The sequence below is a fragment of the Ranitomeya variabilis genome, chromosome 2 (genome assembly GCF_051348905.1).
Source record: "Ranitomeya variabilis isolate aRanVar5 chromosome 2, aRanVar5.hap1, whole genome shotgun sequence".
Taxonomy (NCBI): Eukaryota; Metazoa; Chordata; class Amphibia; order Anura; family Dendrobatidae; genus Ranitomeya; species Ranitomeya variabilis.
This window is the reverse complement of record NC_135233.1, coordinates 323,480,338-323,503,981: the sequence shown is the minus strand read 5'-3', so window position 1 is coordinate 323,503,981 and position 23,644 is coordinate 323,480,338.

The window sequence follows — 23,644 nt, the reverse complement described above, 5'->3', positions numbered from 1 at the left end:
GTACCTGTGTGTCATCTCCTCCTGTATATAGTATATACCTGTGTGTTATCTGCTCCTGTATATAGTATATACCTGTGTGTCATCTCCTCCTGTATATAGCATATACCTGTATGTAATATCCTCTGTATATAGTATATACCTGTGTGTCATCTCCTTCTGTATATATTATATACCTGTATGTCATCTGCTCTTGTATATATTATATTCTTATGTGTAATCTCCTCCTGTATATAGTATATACCTGTATATCATCTCCCCTGTATATAGTATATACCTGTTGTGAACTCTATTTTTGGGCTCCCTCTAGTGGTCACAAGCGGTACTGTGTAGTGTTGTCTTTCTGCAGGTTGGCAGCATCAGCTGGTTCGTTATCCTAGGCTGGTTTCCTTTTTGGCTCACCTGGATACTCAGTTCCTTGCCTGCTATCAATGTATTCAGTGCTCTTCAGATTCCTTGTGACTACCTTGCTCCCAGTCTCTCCAAGACAAGCTAAGTTTTTGTTTGTTCATTTTTTGATTATCGGCATTCATCATGTTTCTTGTCCAGCTTGCTAAAATGTGATTTCCTCGCTTGCTGGTTGCTCTAGGGGACTGAGTTTCTCCCCCCACACCATTAGTTGGTGCGGGGGTTCTGGAAATCTCAGTGTGGATATTTTGTAAGGGTTTTTTACTGACCGCACAGACCCCTTTTCTATTTTCTGCTATCTAGTATTAGTGGGCCTCATTTGCTGAATCTGCTTTCACCCCTGTGTATGTGCCTTCCTCTTACCTCACCGTTATTATTTGTTGGGGGCTTCTATATCTTTGGGGATTATTTCTCTGGAGGCAAGTGAGGTCTCTCTCTCTCTCTAGGGGTAGTTAGTTCCTTAGGCTGGCTCGAGACGTCTAGGATTTTAGGCACGTTCACCGGCTACTTCTAGTGTGTTTGGATAGGTTCAGATTTGCGGTCAGTCCAGTTTGCCACCTCCCTAGAGCTTGTCCTATGTTTGTTACTTAGCTGGAGTAATTTGTGATCCTCAACCACTAAGGATCATAACAGTATAGCAGGCCAAAAAAGTGTTTAATGCATCGCAGAAGTGGGATAAAAAGAAGACTTGAGTACATTTTTTTTTTCTCCTCCCGCTTTTCCTTTGCTGCAGTCTGTTTAGCTTCTTTCATCCCCTTGAACTCTGGGTGGTTTTGAGCTCAGCTGCAGACATGAATGTTCAGACTCTGACTTCTAGTGTGGATCATCTTACTGCACGGGTGCAAAGTATTCAGGATTTTGTTATTCATAGCCCTATGTCAGATCCAAAGATACCCATTCCTGAGTTGTTTTCTGGAGATAGATCTAGGTTTCTAAATTTTAAGAATAATTGTAAGTTATTTCTATCTCTGAGACCTCGTTCCTCTGGTGATTCCGCTCAGCAAGTTAAAATTGTTATCTCCTTGTTGCGTGGCGACCCTCAAGATTGGACTTTCTCTCTGGCGCCAGGAGATCCTGCATTGCTTAATGTAGATGCATTTTTTCTGGCTCTTGGACTGCTTTATGAGGAGCCTAATCTTGAGAATCAGGCAGAAAAAGCGTTGCTGGCTATCTCTCAAGGTCAGGATGAAGCAGAGGTGTATTGTCAAAAATTTCGGAAATGGTCGGTGCTTACTCAATGGAATGAGTGTGCCCTGGCTGCAAATTTCAGAGAAGGTCTTTCTGAGGCCGTTAAGAATGTTATGGTGGGGTTTCCCACCCCTACAAGTCTGAGTGATTCTATGGCTTTAGCCATTCAGGTTGATCGGCGTTTGCGGGAGCGCAAATCTGCTCATCCTTTGGCGGTATTTTCTGAACAGAGACCTGAGTCTATGCAATGTGACCGAACTCTGACCAGAATTGAGCGACAAAGTCATAGACGTCAAAATGGGTTGTGCTTTTACTGTGGTGATTCTACTCATGTTATCTCAGCATGCTCTAAACGCTTAAAAAAATTCGCTAAACCTGTCACCATTGGTACTATACAGCCTAAATTTATTTTGTCTGTTACTTTGATTTGTTCTTTGTCGTCCTACCCGGTTATGGCTTTTGTGGATTCGGGTGCTGCCCTGAATCTGATGGATTTGTCGTTTGCCAGGCGCTGTGGTTTTGTCCTGGAGCCTTTGGAATTTCCTATTCCTCTGAGGGGAATTGATGCTACGCCATTGGCTGAGAATAAGCCTCAGTATTGGACACAAATGACCATGTGCATGACTCCCGTACATCAGGAGGTGATTCTCTTTCTTGTTTTGTATAATTTGCATGATGTTGTCGTTTTGGGTCTGCCATGGCTGCAGGCTCATAATCCAGTTTTAGATTGGAAAGCTATGTCTGTGTCAAGTTGGGGTTGTCAGGGAATTCATGGCGATACTTCGTTGGTGTCTATTGCTTCTTCCACTCCTTCTGAGGTCCCTGAGTTTTTGTCTGACTACCAGGATGTATTTGATGAGCCCAAGTCCAGTGCCCTGCCCCCTCATAGGGATTGTGACTGTGCTATAAATTTAATTCCTGGTAGTAAATTTCCTAAGGGACGACTTTTTAATTTGTCTATACCAGAGCATGCCATGATGCGGAGTTATATAAAGGAGTCTTTGGAGAAGGGACATATTCGCCCATCCTCTTCCCCTCTTGGTGCAGGATTTTTTTTTGTGGCCAAGAAGGACGGTTCTTTGAGACCTTGTATAGATTATCGTCTTCTGAATAAAATCACAGTCAAATTTCAGTATCCTTTGCCACTATTGTCTGATTTGTTTGCTCGGATTAAGGGTGCCAGTTGGTTCACCAAGATAGATCTCCGTGGTGCGTATAACCTTGTGCGCATTAAGCAGGGAGATGAATGGAAAACAGCATTTAATACGCCCGAAGGCCATTTTGAGTACTTGGTGATGCCTTTTGGACTTTCTAATGCTCCTGTGTTTCAGTCCTTCATGCATGACATCTTCCGAGAATATCTGGATAAATTTATGATTGTTTATCTGGTTGACATTTTGGTCTTTTCTGATGATTGGGAGTCCCATGTGAAGCAGGTCAGGATGGTGTTTCAGGTCTTGCGTGCTAATGCTTTATTTGTGAAGGGCTCAAAATGTCTCTTTGGAGTACAGAAGGTCTCCTTTTTGGGTTTTATTTTTTCTCCTTCTACTGTGGAGATGGACCCAGTCAAGGTCCAGGCTATTCATGACTGGACTCAGCCCACGTCGGTTAAGAGTCTTCAGAAGTTCTTGGGTTTTGCTAATTTTTACCGTCGTTTCATCGCTAATTTTTCTAGCGTGGTTAAACCTTTGACGGATTTGACCAAGAAGGGTTTTGATGTGACTAATTGGTCTCCTGCGGCCGTGGAGGCCTTTCGGGAGCTGAAGCACCGGTTTTCTTCAGCTCCAGTCTTATGTCAGCCAGATGTCTCTCTCCCCTTCCAGGTCGAGGTTGATGCTTCTGAGATTGGAGCAGGGGCTGTTTTGTCGCAGAGAAGCTCTGATGGCTCTGTGATGAAGCCATGTGCTTTCTTTTCAAGAAAGTTTTCGCCTGCCGAGCGGAATTATGATGTTGGTAATCGGAGTTGTTGGCTATAAAGTGGGCATTTGAGGAGTGGCGACATTGGCTCGAAGGAGCTAAACATCGTGTGGTGGTCTTGACTGATCACAAAAATCTGATTTATCTTGAATCTGCCAAGCGCCTGAATCCTAGGCAGGCTCGTTGGTCGTTGTTTTTCTCCCGTTTCAACTTCGTGGTCTCATACCTGCCTGGTTTGAAGAACGTGAAAGCTGATGCACTTTCTAGGAGTTTTGTGCCTGATTCTCCGGGAGTTTCTGAGCCGGCTGGTATTCTCAGAGAGGGAGTGATTTTGTCTGCCATTTCCCCAGATTTGCGACGAGTGCTGCAGGAATTTCAGACCGGATAGACCTGACTGTTGTCCACCAGAGAGACTGTTTGTCCCGGATAGATGGACCAGCAGAGTTATTTCCGAGGTCCATTCTTTGGTGTTGGCGGGTCATCCTGGGATTTTTGGTACCAGAGATTTGGTGGCTAGGTCCTTCTGGTGGCCTTCCTTGTCGCGGGATGTGCGTTCCTTTGTGCAGTCCTGTGGGATTTGTGCTCGGGCTAAGCCTTGCTGTTCTCGTGCCAGCGGTTTTCTTTTGCCTTTGCCTGTTCCGAAGAGGCCTTGGACGCACATTTCCATGGATTTTATTTCGGATCTTCCAGTATCTCAGAAAATGTCTGTCATCTGGGTGGTGTGTGATCGTTTTTCCAAGATGGTCCATTTGGTGCCCTTGCCTAAGTTGCCTTCTTCCTTCGATTTGGTTCCTCTATTTTTTCAGAATGTGGTTCGCTTGCATGGCATTCCTGAAAATATTGTGTCTGATAGAGGATCCCAGTTTGTGTCCAGGTTTTGGCGGACTTTTTGTGCTAAGATGGGCATTGATTTGTCTTTTTCGTCGGCCTTCCATCCTCAGACTAATGGCCAAACCGAGCGAACTAATCAGACGTTGGAGACTTATTTGAGATGTTTTGTTTCTGCTGATCAGGATGATTGGGTGACTTTTTTGCCATTGGCCGAGTTTGCCCTTAATAATCGGGCTAGTCCTGCTACTTTGGTTTCGCCTTTTTTCTGCAATTCTGGTTTCCATCCTCGTTTTTCCTTGGGTCAGGTTGAGCCTTCTGACTGTCCTGGGGTGGATTCTGTGGTGGATAGGTTGCAGCAGATTTGGAACCATGTGGTGGACAATTTGAGGTTGTCACAGGAGAAGGCTCAGCACTTTGCCAACCGCCGCCGTGGTGTGGGTCCCCGACTTCGTGTTGGGGATTTGGTGTGGCTGTCTTCTCGGTATGTTCCTATGAAGGTCTCCTCTCCTAAATTCAAGCCTCGCTTCATCGGTCCTTATAAGATCTTGGAAATCCTTAACCCGGTGTCTTTTCGTTTGGATCTCCCAGCATCGTTTGCCATTCATAATGTGTTCCATAGGTCTTTGTTGCAGAGGTATGTGGTACCTGTGGTTCCTTCTGTTGAGCCTCCTGCTCCGGTGCTGGTCGAGGGCGAATTGGAGTACGTGGTGGAGAAGATTTTGGATTCTCGAATCTCTAGACGGAGGCTTCAGTATTTGGTTAAGTGGAAGGGCTATGGTCAGGAAGATAATTCCTGGGTTGTCGCCTCTGATGTTCATGCGGCCGATTTGGTTCGTGCTTCCACGCGGCTCATCCTGATCGCCCTGGGGGTCTTGATGAGGGTTCGGTGACCCCTCCTCAAGGGGGGGTACTGTTGTGAACTCTATTTTTGGGCTCCCTCTAGTGGTCACAAGCGGTACTGTGTAGTGTTGTCTTTCTGCAGGTTGGCAGCATCAGCTGGTTCGTTATCCGAGGCTGGTTTCCTATTTGGCTCACCTGGATACTCAGTTCCTTGCCTGCTATCAATGTATTCAGTGCTCTTCAGATTCCTTGTGACTACCTTGCTCCCAGTCTCTCCAAGACAAGCTAAGTTGTTGTTTGTTCATTTTTTGATTATCGGCATTCATCATGTTTCTTGTCCAGCTTGCTAAAATGTGATTTCCTCGCTTGCTGGTTGCTCTAGGGGACTGAGTTTCTCCCCCCACACTGTTAGTTGGTGCGGGGGTTCTGGAAATCTCAGTGTGGATATTTTGTAAGGGTTTTTTACTGACCGCACAGACCCCTTTTCTATTTTCTGCTATCTAGTATTAGTGGGCCTCATTTGCTGAATCTGCTTTCACCCCTGTGTATGTGCCTTCCTCTTACCTCACCGTTATTATTTGTTGGGGGCTTCTATATCTTTGGGGATTATTTCTCTGGAGGCAAGTGAGGTCTCTCTCTCTCTCTAGGGGTAGTTAGTTCCTTAGGCTGGCTCGAGGCGTCTAGGATTTTAGGCACGTTCACCGGCTACTTCTAGTGTGTTTGGATAGGTTCAGATTTGCGGTCAGTCCAGTTTGCCACCTCCCTAGAGCTTGTCCTATGTTTGTTACTTAGCTGGAGTAATTTGTGATCCTCAACCACTAAGGATCATAACATATACCTGTATGTCATCTCCTCCTGAATATACAGTAGTATATATCTGTATGTCATCTCCTCCTGTATATAGTACTGGCTGAAGAGCCCGGCATTGCCTGGGCATAGTAAATATCTTTGGTTAGTTATAGCACCTCACTTCTCTTATTTTCCCATCAAGCCTCTAATTTTCCCCCTCACATCTTTCATTTTCCCCTCACATCTCTCATTTTCCCCCTCACTCCTCTTATTTCCCCCCTCACTCCTCTCATTCCCCCCTCACTCCTCTCATTCCCCACTAACACTTGTCATTTTGACCTCACATCTGTCATTTTCCGATCACTCCACTATTTTCCCTCACTCCTCTCATGTTGCACTCACACCTCTCATTTTCCCCTCAGTATATAAATGTTTGTCATCTCCCTTATATATAGTATACACCTGTATGTCATCTCCTGTATATAGTATATACCTGCATGTCATCTCCCCTGTAAATAGTATATACCTGCTGTATGTCATCTCCTCCTGTATATTGTATATACCTATGTGTCATCTCCTCCTGTATATAGTATATACCTGTATGTCATCTCTTCTGTATATAGTATATACCTGTATGTCATCTCCTCCTATATATAGTAATACCTGTATGTAATCTCCTGTATATAGTATATACCTGTATGTCATCTCCCCTGTATATAGTATACCTGCTGTATGTCATCTCCTCCTCTATATACCTATGAGTCATCTTCTCTTTTATATAGTATATACCTGCTGTATGTCATCTCCTCCTGTATATAGTATATACGTGTGTCATCTCCTCCTGTGTATAGTATATACCTGTATGTCATATCCTCCTATATATAGTATATACCTGTATGTCATCTCATCCTGTATATAGTATATACCTGTAAGTCATCTCCTTCATCTCCTCCTGTATATAGTATATACCTGTGAGTCATCTGCTCCTGTATATAGTATATACCTGTGTGTCATCACCCCTGTATATAGTATGTACCTGTATGTCATCTCCTCCTGTATTAGACCTTGCTCACACATTATATGGTCAGTATTTTTACCTCATTATTTGTAAGCTAAATTGGCAGCCTGATAAATGCCCAGCCTACAGGAAGCCCTTCCCCCTGGCAGTATATATTAGCTCACACATAAACATAATAGACAGGTCATGTGACTGACAGCTGCCGTATTTCCAATATGGTACATTTGTTGCTCTTGTAGTTTGTCTGCTTATTAATCAGATTTTTATTTTTGAAGGATAATACCAGACTTGTGTGTGTTTTAGGGCGAGTTTCATGTGTCACGTTGTGTGTGTTGAGTTGCGTGTGGCGACATGCATGTAGAGACTTTTGTGAGATGTGTTTTGTGTGGCGACATGCGTGTAGCAACTTTTTGTGTGTTGAGTTGCATGTGACAGGTTAGTGCAGCAAGTTTTGTGTAGCAAGTTGAGTGCAGCAAGTTTTGCGTGTGGCGAGTTTTATGTGTGGTGCGTTTTGAGCATGTGCAAGTTTTGTGTGAGGCAACTTTTGCATGTGTAGCAACTTTTGTGCATGTGGCATGAGGTGAGTTTTGCAAATGTGGCTAGTTTTGCGTGAGCCTAGTTTTGCATGTGGCGAGTTTTGCATGTGGCGAATTTTGCATGTGGCGAGTTTTGTGCGGTGACTTTTGTGTTTTGACTTTTATGTGGCGAGGTTGATGTATGTGTGGTGAAATGTGCGCTGAGGGTGGTATATGTGTTCGAGCACGTGGTAGTGTGTGGCGCATTTTGTGTGTGTGTTCATATCCCCGTGTGTGGTGAGTATCCCATATCAGGGCCCCACCTTAGCAACTGTACGGTATATACTCTTTGGCGCCATCGCTCTCATTCTTTAAGTCCCCCTTGTTCACATCTGGCAGCTGTCAATTTGCCTGCAACACTTTTACTTTCACTTTTTCCCCATTATGTAGATAGGGGCAAAATTGTTTGGTGAATTGGAAAGCGCGGGGTTAAAATTTCACCTCACAACATAGCCTATGACGCTCTCGGGGTCCAGACGTGTGACTGTGCAAAATTTTGTGGCTGTAGCTGTGACGGTGCAGATGCCAATCCCGGACATACACACACACATACATACATACACACACACATTCAGCTTTATATATTAGATATATGTGTGTCATCTCCTCCTGTACATAGTATATACCTGTGTGTCATCTGCTCCTGTATATAGTATATACCTGTATGTCATCTCATCCTGTATACTGTATGCACCTGTGTGTCATCAGCTCCTGTATATATATCCTATCCCATGTGACACTGTCTGCTGAGCCGTGTATCTAATCCTATCCTGTGTAACACTGTCTGCTGAGCTGTGTATCTAATCCTTTCCTGTGTGGCACTGTCTGCTGAGCCGTGTACCTAATCCTATCCTGTGTGATACAGTCTGCTGAGCCATGTATATAATCCTATCCTGTGTGACACTGTCTGCTGAGACATGTATCTAATCATATCCTGTGAGATACTGTCTGCTGAGCCGTGTATCTAATCCTATCCTGTCTGTTACTGTCTGCTGACCGGTCTATCTAATCCTATCCTGTGTGATACTGTCTGGTGAGTCATGTATTTAATCCTATCCTGTGTGATACAGTCTGCTGAGCCATATATCTAATCCAATCCTGTGCGTTACTGTCTGCTGAGCCGTGTATCTAATCCTATCCTGTCTGATACTGACTGCTGAGCTGTGTATCTAATCCTTTCCTGTATGACACTGTCTGCTGAGACATGTATCTATTCATATCCTGTGTGACACTGTCTGCTGATACATGTTTCTAATCATATCCTGTGAGATACTGTCTGCTGAGCCGTGCATCTAATCCTATCCTGTGTGTTACTGTCTGCTGACCGGTGTATCTAATCCTATCCTGTGTGATACTGTCTGGTGAGTCATGTATTTAATCCTATCCTGTGTGTTACTGTCTGCTGAGCCATGTATCTATTCCTATCCTGTGTGATACAGTCTACTGAGCCGTGTATCTAATTCTTTTGCGTGTGATACTGTCTGCTGAGCTGTGCATCTAATCCTCTCCTGTGTGATACTGTGTGCTGAGCCGTGTATCTAATCCTATCCTGTGTGATATATACTGTACATATCAAAAGTCCAAAATAGTCATAACACCCTCCAAAAACTTATGACTAATCAAAATCCCTCATGTATACATTAGGGAAAATTAGAGGAAAAAATTAAAATACCATATAGTTGTTTAAAATTCAATAATTTATTTCACATTAAATATTAAAATTGAAACAAGGGAATATCACACAATAAATGAGGGTCATAAAGACCAGGAATTATTAATGCTTGGACATGTAAACTATTGGTAAATACCACAGAAACCCTAATACATATTGAATCTCCCACCAGCAACACTTAAGGTACCGTCACATTAAGCGACGCTGCAGCGATATAGACAACGATGCCGATCGCTGCAGCGTCGCTGTTTCGTCGTGTGGTCGCTGGAGAGCTGTCACACAGACAGCTCCCCAGCGACCAACGATGCCGAAGTCCCCGGGTAACCAGGGTAAACATCGGGTTACTAAGCACAGGGCCGCGCTTAGTAACCCGATGTTTACCCTGGTTACCAGTGTAAATGTAAAAAAAAACACAAACACTACATACTCACATTCCGGTGTCTGTCGCGTTCCCCGGTGTCCGCTTCCCTGCACTGTGTAAGCGCCGGCCGTAAAGCAGAGCGGTGACGTCACCGCTGTGCTCTGCTTTATGGCCGGCCGGCGCTAACACAGTGCAGGGAAGCGGACGCCGGATGTCACAGCGGGATCCTGATCGCTGCTGCATGTCAAACACAACGATATCGCTATCCAGGACGCTGCAACGTCACGGATCGCTATCAGTGGCGTAACTACAAAGTTATGGGCCCCGGTGCGAACTTCCAAATGGGGCCCCCCCTACCCCCCCCCCTACCCCACCCCCTACCCCCCCTACCCCACCCCCTACCCCCCCTACCCCCCCCCCACCTTCCCCCGCCCCCACAACCCCCCCACCTTCCCCCGCCCCGCTTCCCCTAGATACGCCTCGGACTGTTGCAGGAATCTCCTGCACTGCAACATGGTGTTGGGTGCCAGCACAGCCCACACAGTGGTATATCCAGCACAGCCCGCACAGTGGTATATCCAGCACAGCCCGCACAGTGGTATATCCAGCACAGACCGCACAGTGGTATATCCAGCACAGACCGCACAGTGGTATATCCAGCACAGACCGCACAGTGGTATATCCAGCACAGACCGCACAGTGGTATATCCAGCACAGACCGCACAGTGGTATATCCAGCACAGACCGCACAGTGGTATATCCAGCACAGCCCTCACAGTGGTATATCCAGCACAGCCCGCACAGGGGTATATACAGCACAGCCCGCACAGGGGTATATACAGCACAGCCCGCACAGGGGTATATACAGCACAGCCAGCACAGGGGGTATATAGAGCACAGCCCTCACAGTGGTATATCCAGCACAGACCGCACAGTGGTATATCCAGCACAGACCGCACAGTGGTATATCCAGCACAGACCGCACAGTGGTATATCCAGCACAGACCGCACAGTGGTATATCCAGCACAGACCGCACAGTGGTATATCCAGCACAGACCGCACAGTGGTATATCCAGCACAGACCGCACAGTGGTATATCCAGCACAGACCGCACAGTGGTATATCCAGCACAGCCCGCACAGTGGTATATACAGCAGAGCCCGCACAGGGATATATAGAGCACAGCCCGCACAGTGGTATATCCAGCACAGCCCGCACAGTGGTATATACAGCACAGCCCGCACAGTGGTATATACAGCACAGCCCGCACAGTGGTATATACAGCACAGCCCGCACAGTGGTATATACAGCACAGCCCGCACAGTGGTATATACAGCAGAGCCCGCACAGTGGTATATACAGCACAGACCGCACAGTGGTATATAGAGCACAGCCCGCAGTGGTATATAGAGCACAGCCCGCACAGTGGTATATAGAGCACAGCCCGCACAGTGGTATATAGAGCACAGCCCGCACAGTGGTATATAGAGCACAGCCCGCACAGTGTTATATACAGCAGAGCCTGCACAGTGGTATATAGAGCACAGCCCGCACAGTGGTATATACAGCACAGCCCGCACAGTGTTATATACAGCAGAGCCCGCACAGTGGTATATAGAGCACAGCCCGCACAGTGTTATATACAGCAGAGCCCGCACAGTGGTATATACAGCACAGCCCGCACAGTGTTATATACAGCAGAGCCCGCACAGTGGTATATACAGCACAGCCCGCACAGTGTTATATACAGCAGAGCCCGCACAGTGGTATATAGAGCACAGCCCGCACAGTGTTATATACAGCAGAGCCCGCACAGTGGTATATACAGCAGAGCCCGCACAGTGGTATATACAGCAGAGCCCGCACAGTGGTATATACAGCAGAGCCCGCACAGGGATATATACAGCAGAGCCCGCACAGGGATATATACAGCAGAGTCCCCACAGGGGTATATACAGCAGAGCCCGCACAGGGATATATAGAGCACAGCCCACATCTCATCCCCCCCCCCGATAATGGCCCCACAGTCCGGTTAAAAAGAAAAAAAAAAAAAAAACTCTCCTCACCTTTCCTTTTGCCCGCGCTGCTCCTGGCGGCTGAAGTCTGCCCAGGACACTGCAGGTGCGCGATGATATGACGTCATCGCGCACCCGCAGTGTACTGTCAGAGGCAGAGCGGGGAATGATGGGAGAGGAAGCGTCAGGTGACGCTCTCTCCTCCCATCATTGCATTGAACTATACCGGTGTCATAGACGCCGGTATAGTTAAATGCGGCGGCGGCACTGGGGGGGGTTCCGGGGGAGGAACAGTGCAGCGGCCCACTACTGGCATCGGCTCTTCTGGCATTTGCCAGAAGTGCCCGATGGCCAGCCTGGCCCTGCTCAGACCTGCCGGCCCGGGGCCCCTGACCTGCGGGGCCCGGTCGCAATGGCGACCGCTGCGACCGCGGTAGTTACGCCCCTGATCGCTATCGTTATCATTGTTAAGTTGTTCAGTGTGAAGGTACCATTAATAGAAAATGCTTAGTGCAAACATCCTTGTTGCGGTAACCAAATACTAAAAGCTCACACCATGTGCAAATAGGATGACCCCTGTTGAGGAAGCCAATACGGCGAAACGGCACTGTCGGGGTATTTGAGGGCAGAATCACCAGGATTAATACGCTATGTAAGTAACATGTCACAATTTGCCTATGGGCAGTAACCGTTACAGATGCACCTATTTGCACATGGTATGAGCATTTAGTATTTGGTTACCGTAACAAGGACGTTTGCACTAAGCATTTTCTATTAAGTGTTGTTGGTGGGAGATTCCATATGTATTAGGGTTTCTGTGGTATTTACCAATAGTTTACAGGTCCAAACATTAATAATTCCTGGTCTTTATGACCCTCATATACTGTATTTTGTGATATTCCCTTGTTTCAATTTTAATATTTAATGTGAAATAAATTATTGAATTTTAAACAAATATTTGTTATTTGAATTTGTTCCTCTAATTTTCCCTAATGTATACATTAGGGATTTTGATCAGTCCTGTGTGATACTGTGTGCTGAGCCGTGTAACTAATCTTATCCTGCGTGATATAGTCTGCTGAGCTGTGTATCTAATCCTATTCTGTGTTACTGACTGCTGAGCTGTGTAACTAATCCTATCCTGTGTGATACTGACTGCTGAGCCATGTATCTAATCCTATCCTGTGTGTAACTGACTGCTGAGCTGTGTATCTAATCCTATCCTGTGTGATACTGTCTGCTGAGCTGCGTATCTAATCCTATCCTGTGTGATACTGGGCCGTGTATCTAATCCTATCCTGTGTGATACAGTCTGCTGAGCCGTGTATCTAATCCTATCCTGTGTGATACTGTCTGCTAGCCATGTATCTAATCCTGTCCTGTGTGATACAGTCTGCTGAGCCATGTATCTAATCCTATCCTGTGTGATACTGTCTGCTGAGCCGTGTATCTAATCCTGTCCTGTGTGATACAGTCTGCTGAGCTGCGTATCTAATCCTATCCTGTGTGATACTGTGCCGTGTATCTAATCCTATCCTGTGTGATACAGTCTGCTGAGCTTCATGTCTAATCCTATCCTGTGTGATACAGTCTGCTGAGCCATGTATCTAATCCTATCCTGTGAGATACTGTCTGCTGAGCCGTGTATCTAATCCTATCCTGTGTGATACTGGGCTCCCCCTGCAGTCTGTGGCAGAGGGTGGTCTGTGTTGGCACAGTAATAAGTTATCTTATTTCCAGCTTTGCAGAAGGATGATAACACCATAGAAATGATAAGAATAATAGGCCTCAGTTATCACAACTGTCTACAAGGAAAGCTGTTGCTCATAGCAACCAATCACAGCTCAGCTTCTTCTAAACAGCTCTGGTGAAATGAAAGATACTTAGTGATTGGTTGCCGATACACACACACACATACTGTATACATCGTAGTATACATCGTACGCACCACACACACATACACACACATACACATACACTCATTTTTATATATATAGATTGTCTTTATATGTGCTATAATGATGAAAAATATTTAATTTTACTTCTAGTCATGTCTCTTAGTTTAGGTTTCTAAGTCTTTAATGGTCACATGACAATTGCAATTCAAGAATATATGCAGATCGTGGCTGTGTATTACAGGCAGGACCTGTCTCTAACCCCGCTCTACCCGCGATTGTTAACTTGTTAAATGCCACTGTGTAACACTGACAGGAACATTTAACATGCACTGGCATAAGGGCATGTAATTCCTCGTGCCCATCGGCGCAGTGACATGATTGCAGGTTAGGTCGCCAATGACAACAGGGGACCTGCTGAAGAACCCCTTGCTTGTCATGATGGAGCTTCTTTGAACCCAGCCTGCGGCCGATCTTCAGAAGAGACCATGATTTTCCCAATATGAAGCAATGTTGTGGCACCGTTGTATCAGACAATCGCAGCTTCATGTCTCCTAAGGGGGCTACCAAAAACAGTGAAAAGTAAAAAAAAATGTTAAAAAAATATGAAAAAAACCCACGTATAAAGATCAAATTACCCTTCTCTTGCCCATTGAAAATAAAGATCTGAAAAAAATACACATGCTCTCACAAAAGTCCAATCTATCAAAATATAAAAATAAGAATGCCAGAATTACGTTTTTTGGCAGCTGCAATGCCACAAAAATGCTGTAGCAACGATAAATATGTCACATCTATCCCAAACAGTGTCAATAAAAACATTGTCTGGTCCCGCAAAAAAATAAGCCCCCACACAGCTCCATTCATGTTATAAAGATGTTTTATAGGTCTTGGAAATGGTAACACAACCCCTCCAATTTTTTTTGCAAACCACTGATTTTTTTCACCACTAAAATGATAAACAAACTGGACATATTTAGTATCTTTGTAATCGAACTGATGAGCAGAATCATATTGTAAAGTCTTTTTTACCACAAAATGCACAACGTAAATACAATTCTCATTAAAACAGTCATAATTTTGTTTTTTCACAATTTTCCCTCACTGACATCACCGCTGTTCAGAGTCACCAGTCATAGACCAAAGTCTATGAAGCCTCAGAATAAGGCTCCAGGCTTTTAACGACAGAATCTGGGGATGTGGTGGGAAGCACTGGACTATGTTGGACCTGCGTTGGACCCTTATTTTCTGATAAATTGTTGGACGATTGACAGCCTCTTGTTTTTATGTCTATCTTTTATTTTTTTTAGGTTTCCATTTGTGGACTACCTCAGATTCCCTGGACTACGTCGGACCCGTATGTTTTTTAAAAAAATACATTTGTGAACCAGGGAAAGTCTGCGGGAGCATTTATTAAAATAAATTATTTTTTAATGTGTGTATATATTTTTTATTTATTTCTGGGTTAGTAATGGGGGTGTCTGATAGACACCTCTCCAGTATTAACACCAGGGCTTGATATCAGCTGTGAATTTTGATAAATCATAGGTGACATCAATCCCAAACCCCATTACCCTGATTGTCATCACACCAGCACAATTGGGAAGAGCGAAGGCAAAAGCGCCAGAACTGGTGCATCTAATGTGATATGCCACTTGTCGGGCGACTGGGGGCTGGTATTTTAAGGTTGGGAAGGACCCAATAACCATGGGCCTTCCCAGCCTGATAAGAACAGCTATTAGCTGTCTGCTTTACCTTTGCTAGTTATGAAATATAGGAGGGACTCCACGCCGTTTTTTTAAATAATTTATTCAAAAGGTTACACAATGCTAAACACCCTTTAATGCCACATGAAAGGCACAAAAGTGTGAAAGATTATTATATTTATGACATGTGAACGTTGTGAAGTAGATAATTGTAGTTAAATGTCTGGATTTTAGGGAATATTCTTTTGCATTTAAAAAAAACAAATCGAATCGCAAATTGTTCAAATTCGTCGAAGCTTGAAATTCCATGAAAATCAATTCAAATTCGAATTGCATTGAATCAATTTGACCATTTATACCTGAGGTTGGTAAAAGTTTACCAATTGGCAATCGCACAGTACCACTTGTCAGTCCGTGTAAATGGACACTAACCGAAAGAGAAAACGTGATTTTTTTTCCCCCTATAGGAGCCATGTCATTAGTTTTTGGACCTGTAGTGGAAGACATTGCAGCCAAGTATAAAAAAGTGGTGGCCTACAATCTAGAAAGCAATATGAGAATAGGAAAGGGCTAGGTCCAGGCATTTTGGGGGATTATTTGCAGAAAAAGCATTTAAAACACTAAATTTATGCCCCAGATGTATCAAAATGTATTACTCTATCTCTAGTATTACTTCTCATAGATAGCAAAACCACATAGTATATGTTTGTATGCAAACAATTGTATTGTGAATTATAGGTGATTTTCACTACAGTGGAGACAAAAGAACATAAAACAAATATACTGTATATATACCAACCAAATGTATGATTCAAGAAAACACTTTTGGCGAATGCCTTGCTGATAAAAATGCATGGGTACATTAGGTGTCTACTGACTGTACATTGAATGTTCATCCTAGTTTGAAACTGTTAAACTGTAAAGCGCTGTGGAATACACTCACCGGCCACTTTATTAGGTACACCTGTCCAACTTCTTGTTAACACTTAATTTCTAATCAGCCAATCACATGGCGGCAACTCAGTGCATTTAGGCATGTAGACATGGTCAAGACAATCTCCTGCAGTTCAAACCGAGCATCAGTATGGGGAAGAAAGGTGATTTGAGTGCCTTTGAACGTGGCATGGTTGTTGGTGCCAGAAGGGCTGGTCTGAGTATTTCAGAAACTGCTGATCTACTGGGATTTTCACGCACAACCATCTCTAGGGTTTACAGAGAATGGTCCGAAAAAGAAAAAAAATCCAGTGAGCGGCAGTTCTGTGGGCGGAAATGCCTTGTTGATGCCAGAGGTCAGAGGAGAATGGGCAGACTGGTTCGAGCTGATAGAAAGGCAACAGTGACTCAAATCGCCACCCGTTACAACCAAGGTAGGCCTAAGAGCATCTCTGAACGCACAGTGCGTCGAACTTTGAGGCAGATGGGCTACAGCAGCAGAAGACCACACCGGGTACCACTCCTTTCAGCTAAGAACAGGAAACTGAGGCTACAATTTGTACAAGCTCATCGAAATTGGACAGTAGAAGATTGGAAAAACGTTGCTTGGTCTGATGAGTCTCGATTTCTGCTGCGACATTCGGATGGTAGGGTCAGAATTTGGCGTAAACAACATGAAAGCATGGATCCATCCTGCCTTGTATGGAGCATCTTTGGGATGTGCAGCCGACAAATCTGCGGCAACTGTGTGATGCCATCATGTCAATATGGACCAAAATCTCTGAGGAATGCTTCCAGCACCTTGTTGAATCTATGCCACGAAGAATTGAGGCAGTTCTGAAGGCAAAAGGGGGTCCAACCCGTTACTAGCATGGTGTACCTAATAAAGTGGCCGGTGAGTGTATGTTGGCGCTATATAAGTATAGATTATTATTATTAGTTACAATATTAATCTTAACAAATCATAAGACTGTCTTAGGATTTGGTCTTTGGATATTAGTTCTCAAGATTTTTATGAAATGTCCTTTTTAATTAATTGACTTAACACTCTGATATAACTTTTCTGTTGGTCAAGCACTAAGTGAGTGCTTTCTCTGCACGGCAATGACACTTCATCAATACAAAATAATAGATTATCAAAGCATTGCATAAAGCGTCACTATTTTATGAGATGAGTCTATAATGAGTCATTTAGTATCCATTCTTATTTAGTAAACTATTAAGATCCTCAGTATTCTCTCTATATTATGTTCCCACTCCATTAACAGACAATCCCACTGTTTATTTTGAACCACTAACAGGTTGCACCAACTACAAGAAATCCCTCGGGCTCAACACCGAGCCATATTTCTTGCAAATGAACCCTGGACCTGATGTATTGTTCTACTTGTTGACTAACAAAAGCTTTGATTTAAAATTCATGAATATTTTTGAACTTCATCTAAGTGCGGCCTATTCATTCAGAATGCAGGTGTTATGCAGATGACGGGAGTAGGCCTGACCACTGTGACTCCTAATCTGTTTCCATTTAAATAGAAAATAATTCTTCCCCGCATCACAAAAGCACAACCGTGGCTTGAAGTGTAGAATAGAACGTCATTAACTCTTTTTCCTGTGTTTTCTGATGCATTTTAGAGGTGAATGCTAAGGTGTGCTCCATGCTGCAAGATCACTCACATTACCAATGCCAATCTCACAGAAGAAAAAGCCTTCTGTAAGATTGGAGTAAACTGATTTTTAATTCTTTTTTTGTGAAAAAATACAATTTATTTAGCCAAAGTCTAAAATACACAACATTCGCATTTTATTTGTAAACAATCACATTTTTTCCCATCTAATGAGAAATCGTTAATTGGTAAAAATGTTAAATTTTGTGATGTGAGAAGGAAACAACTGGAAGGAGAAAAATAGCAAAATAGGGTCTTATCTGGGTAGCAATAGTAACAGAAATGCAGAAATCGTGCTCATCTTGTTGGGTTGTGTGCACACAGCGCTTTAGGCTACTTTCACACTAGCATCAGGCTCGGCCCGTCGCTGTGCGTCGGGCCGAGGATACCGACGCTAGCGTTCTCTGCGCCGCACAATGGGGGCAGCGGATGCATTTTTCCAGTGCATCCGCTGCCCCATTGTGAGGTGCGGGGAAGTGCGGGGAGGTGGGGTCGGAAAAAGCGGACCATCGGCGGCAAAAAACGTTATATGTAGCGTTTTTTTGTGCCGACGGTCCGCTACAACACGGCGCAACCGTCGCACGATGGTTGCGACGTGTGTCAATCCGTCGCAATACGTCGCATAATGTTAGTCTATGGTGAAAAAACGCATCCTGCAAGCACTTTTGCAGGATGCGTTTTTTCTGCAAAACGGTGCATTGTGACGGATTGCAGTTAACACTAGTGTGAAAGTAGCCTTAGACTGCTGCAGTCCCACGAGGAGATAAATACATAAAAAAGCAAATGAGTTGTTCTTCACTGCCGTGAAAGAATGGAAGATACCAATCCAGTAGTATATGGTTTTTCATCAATGCATTTCAAAGTATCACAGCAGCACAGAACTACTCATTTACTCTTTATTTTTATAGATTTTGTAATGTAACTTTAAGGCTATGTGCCCACGTTCAGGATTTTTAGCGGTTTTTCAGTGATTTTCCACTACGAAAACGCTAAAAAAAGCTTACTTTAAGCATCCCATTATTTTAATGCATTCCACAATTTTTGTGTCCATGCTGCATTTTTTTCCACCAAAAAAACACATCACGGAAAAAAAACGCAGCATGTATATTAATTTTGCAGAAATTCTGCGGATTTGCCGCCATATTATTGTATTGGGAAGCTCTGGAAAAAAATGCGAAAAATCTGCAAAAAAGCGCGAGAAAAACGCGAGCGGATTTCCTGCGAAAGGAGTCCGGTTTTATTCAGGAAAATTCTGCAAACAATCCTGAACGTGGGCACATAGCCTGACAAAAAAATATTTGGTGAAAGATAAAATGAAACAGGACTTTAGATTCATTCACTTTTAAACAGCTTTGCACGGAGCTGCTTACATTGAGCAAACCATTAAAGGGAATCTGTCACCCCCTGGACGCTTTCAAGCTATTACTATGGGCATACAGGTAATAGAATTATTAAAATATTCTGACCTGTATGCCTCATACCTTGTGGAGTTGTGGAGAAATAGAGTTTTAATGTTTTATGTTAATGATTACTTCCAGGCTCCGGGAAATGCGGTGCCTGGAACAAATCTCTGCCTCCTGACTTCATTAAAATACCATTCCCCTCCCATGCATATCACCCTACTCTGTGACGTGCAGTTGTGGCAAGGTAATCTCGTGCCTGCGCCCTGCACTCACTCTGCTCTGCACTTTATCCACCCTTCCATGGGCATTGTCTTCATCCTGCGCAGTAGCAGTGACTCGCCGGCACCTGCGCAGAAGCAGGATGAAGATACTGCCCAAAGAAGGGTGGATAAGGTGCAGAACAGAGTGAGTGCAGGGCGCAGGCACGAGATTACGGTGCCACAAATGCACGTCAAAGGGTAGTGTGACATTGATGGAGGGGGGTGGTATTATAATGAAGTCAGGAGGCAGAGATTTCTTTCAGACCCCGCAAGGCCCAGAGTCTGGAAGAAATCATTAACATAAAACATTAAAACTCAAATTCTCCACTACTAGACCACATCTATGAGGCATACAGATAAGACTATTTTCACCATTCTATTACTTGAATGCCTACAGTAATAGCTTAAAAGTGTCCAGGGGAGACAGATTCCCTTTAAGCAGACCCAGGTTTTGTTTGTTTTTTTAGAAAAATTATGCAGTTTTTGTTGCAATTCACATACACATTTTTGAGCCAAAAGCCAGGGAAGGATTCTGAAGGAACGGTAAACATTTGTTGACTTTTGGCTAAAAACAGCATAAAAAAATGTCAATGGTAATTTAATTAAATGCTGTATGTGAAGCCACCCTTCTTCACATTTACTAATGCAATTAATCACAATATTTTACCATAAACATAATAAGAAAATAATTGAATGCTATAAATAAAAAAAAAATAATCATAAGGAAAAAGTTTTATGATCCTAAGGCTAGGATCACACCAACATATATTCATCTGAGAGAATTGGGCTAATTATTCTAATGACACTCTGATAAAACTCTGATCAGAGTTCGATCAGAGTGTGATCATAGTGTGATCTGATTTTCTCACATGTGGAGAAAATGGAGAAAAAATGTCTCCATCTTCACCATTTTGTCAGTCCGTGGAAATTGGACTGCACTCAGACTTCATCCAAGTGCAGTATAATGGTTTCCATACACTCATTGACTTGCATGACTGAGTGTGATCTCAATATCGAATAAAACTCAGACATGCTGCAACTTTTTTCCTTTGACCCCCTTGGTCTGGCCCCATAGAATAACATTTGCCTGAGTGCAATCTGATGTTTTGTTGAATCGCACTCGGACCTAAAATACAGTCATGTGCATGAACCCTCGGCTTTTACACGAGTCACGGTACAGAAAGCCGACAGATCAGCGGGTGCCAGGAGCCGGCACACACATCATACTCACCTACCTGCGCGCTCTTGGTGCTGGCACTGCATCTCGTTCCAGCTGCCAGCGCCTGCCTGCAGCTCTTCCTGTGCTCAGTGGTCACGTGGTACCGCTCATAAAGGTGATGAATATGGACGCATCTCCACTGCCATAGGCGTGGAGCACTTATTCATCACATTAATAAGCGGTACCGCGGGACCACTGAGCATAGGAAGAGCTGCAGGCAGGTGCCGGCGGCCAGGAACGAGATGCAGTGCCAGCACCGAGGGCGCGTAGGTAGATGAGTATGATGTTTGCTTTTTTTTTCAATAGGAAACATGCACACAGGGATAGGGGATAAGGAGGCATGCATTTAGGGACAGAATAGGGAGGCATGCATACCAGGACAGGGAAGGGGAGGCATGCATACAATAGCAGGGACAAGGGAGGCATGCAGACAGGGACAAGGATGGTGAGCTATGCATAGCAGGACAGGGAAGGGGAGGCATGCACCCAGGGACTAAATGGGGGAGGCATGCAGACAGGGACTGAATGGGGGAGGCATGCAGACAGGGACAGGGATGGGGAGGCATTCATACCAGGACAGGGATGGGGAGGCATTTATACCAGGACAGGGATGGGCAGGCATTCATACCAGGACAGAGATGGGGAGCCATGCATAACAGGACAGGGAAGGGGAGGCATGCATCCAGGGACTGAACGGGGGAGGCATGCACCCAGGGACTGAATGGGGGAGGCATGCAGACAGGGACAGGGATGGGGAGGCATTCATACCAGGACAGGGATGGGGAGGCATTTATACCAGGACAGGGATGGGGAGGCATTCATACCAGGATGGAGATGGGGAGCCATGCATAGCAGGACAGGGAAGGGGAGGCATGCATCCAGGGACTGAACGGGGGAGGCATGCACCCAGGGACTGAATGGGGGAGGCATGCAGACAGGGACAGGGATGGGGAGGCAATCATACCAGGACAGGGAAGGTGGAGCGACACATAGCAGAACAGAGATGAGGGGACAATGCATACCTGGCTTATAGTCGAATCAATAAGCTTACCCAGTTTTCTGTGGCAAAAGTAGGTGCCTCGGCTTATACTTGGGTCAGCTTATACTCGAGTATATGCAGTAATTTATTATCTGCAAGCAGAAAATGTGCCTTTTTATGTTTGAGTATAAGTGTGGAATTAGTATGTACATATAGGCATGTGTTGTCTTTGTTAGCTTCATATGAATATTTATTTTCTGCTGTTTTTAATATAAATAAATGTAGAATACATTGAAGACACTGGTGATAAATGATGAAATTTGTATTTCTGCTGCATGTACTGGCACTGGATAAATATTTCAAGGTCAACATTTGAGTCCCACAACATGTTGCATCCGTGTTGTCTGTAATCTTAGGTAGTGTTGTTAAATTGATTTTTTATATTTCTGGACAGCTTCTCACAAAACCACTGGCAGCCAAGACTTTTTCTGGACGTATAAGACAACCATAATAAATCAGAATAAGAGTTCAAAAGATACATGTCTGCAGAACATAATTATGACATGAAGCCATCAGCTACATTAACAGTGAAGTGTAAAAGACTGATATTTACAGTCATAACAATCTGTTCAAGCTTCCCCACCTACAAAAAAAAATATATTTTTTACAGAAGGGATGAAAGTGACCTATTTTTATGGACTGTTCAGGAATTTCTAGACGGTTACCAATGTTTCTACTAGGGAAAGCTCCATCAATTATTTTTTCTTAAACCAGAAAAAAATGGATGACATGTGGATGGCGGAAACTGACCCACAGTCCAAAAACAGATGAAAATTGGATGCAGCACATTGATGAGAATATACCACAAAAAAACTAACCTTAGAATTTAGTCTATGGGGTCATGCCTTCCGGGGTTCTGGAAAAGTTGGATGGCAATCTGGATTTGAACAGTAAACCAGAATTTCAAAAAAGAGACTAAGTATCTAAGAAACAACTTGACAGAAAAAAAAAAACATTATTTGTAGGAAATGCTCCTCAGGTTCTTATCAGTTCTATTGTGGAATCAGGTAAAATAAAAATAAATATTGATAATTTGACTTTGATATTGGAAAACTAAGTCAGTGTTATAAAAATAACCTGTGGACTTGGGGCTTTTATTATTTAATTTCATGAAATTCAATGCAAAATAATTTGACTGTTTAATGCAAGGAACAAATAGCCATATGGTTCCTATTTGTATTTCATAGTTTCATTATTTTAAGGTTCAAAGAAGTCAGAAGTCTATCATGTTCAATCCATAACCAAACATTAGAGGAAGCTGAAAAGTCCATGAGACAGCTAGTAATTACCCCAAATTATGAGAAAAATATTCTTCTTGACTCCACATATGGCATTTCAGCTAACTTCCTGGATCAACGTTCCATCACAAAATATAGTACACATAATCAGTAATATATTGTCAAAAAAGGCATCCAGGGCCTTTCTAGAACTTTTTTTTAGTGAATCAAATCATTGTAACATGTTGTGGCAGCGAGCTGGATAATCTTACTGCTCTTACAGTAAAGAATCATTGTCTGTGAGTGTTTATGATTAAACCTGATTTCCTCTACATGTAGAGGATGCCCCTTTGTCATCTTCATAGACCTAGGTGTAAAAAGAACATTGTCAAGATCTCTGCATTGTCTGATGTGATTTTGGTCTAATGAAACCGTGACTGAACATTTGGCCACACTGCATATCACCAAAATAACACCATACCCACAGCGAAGCATGGTGGAGGCAGCATTATGCTTTGGAGCTGTTTTTCATCAGCTGCAACTGGAGCTTTAGTCAAAGTAGAAGAAATTATGAACAGTTCTAAATTCCCAGCTAAATTCTAAAGATGGAATTTCACCTTCCAGATTGACAATGACCTCAAGCATACCTACAAGTCAACAAAAGAGTGGCTTTACTAGAAGAAGAGAAAGGTT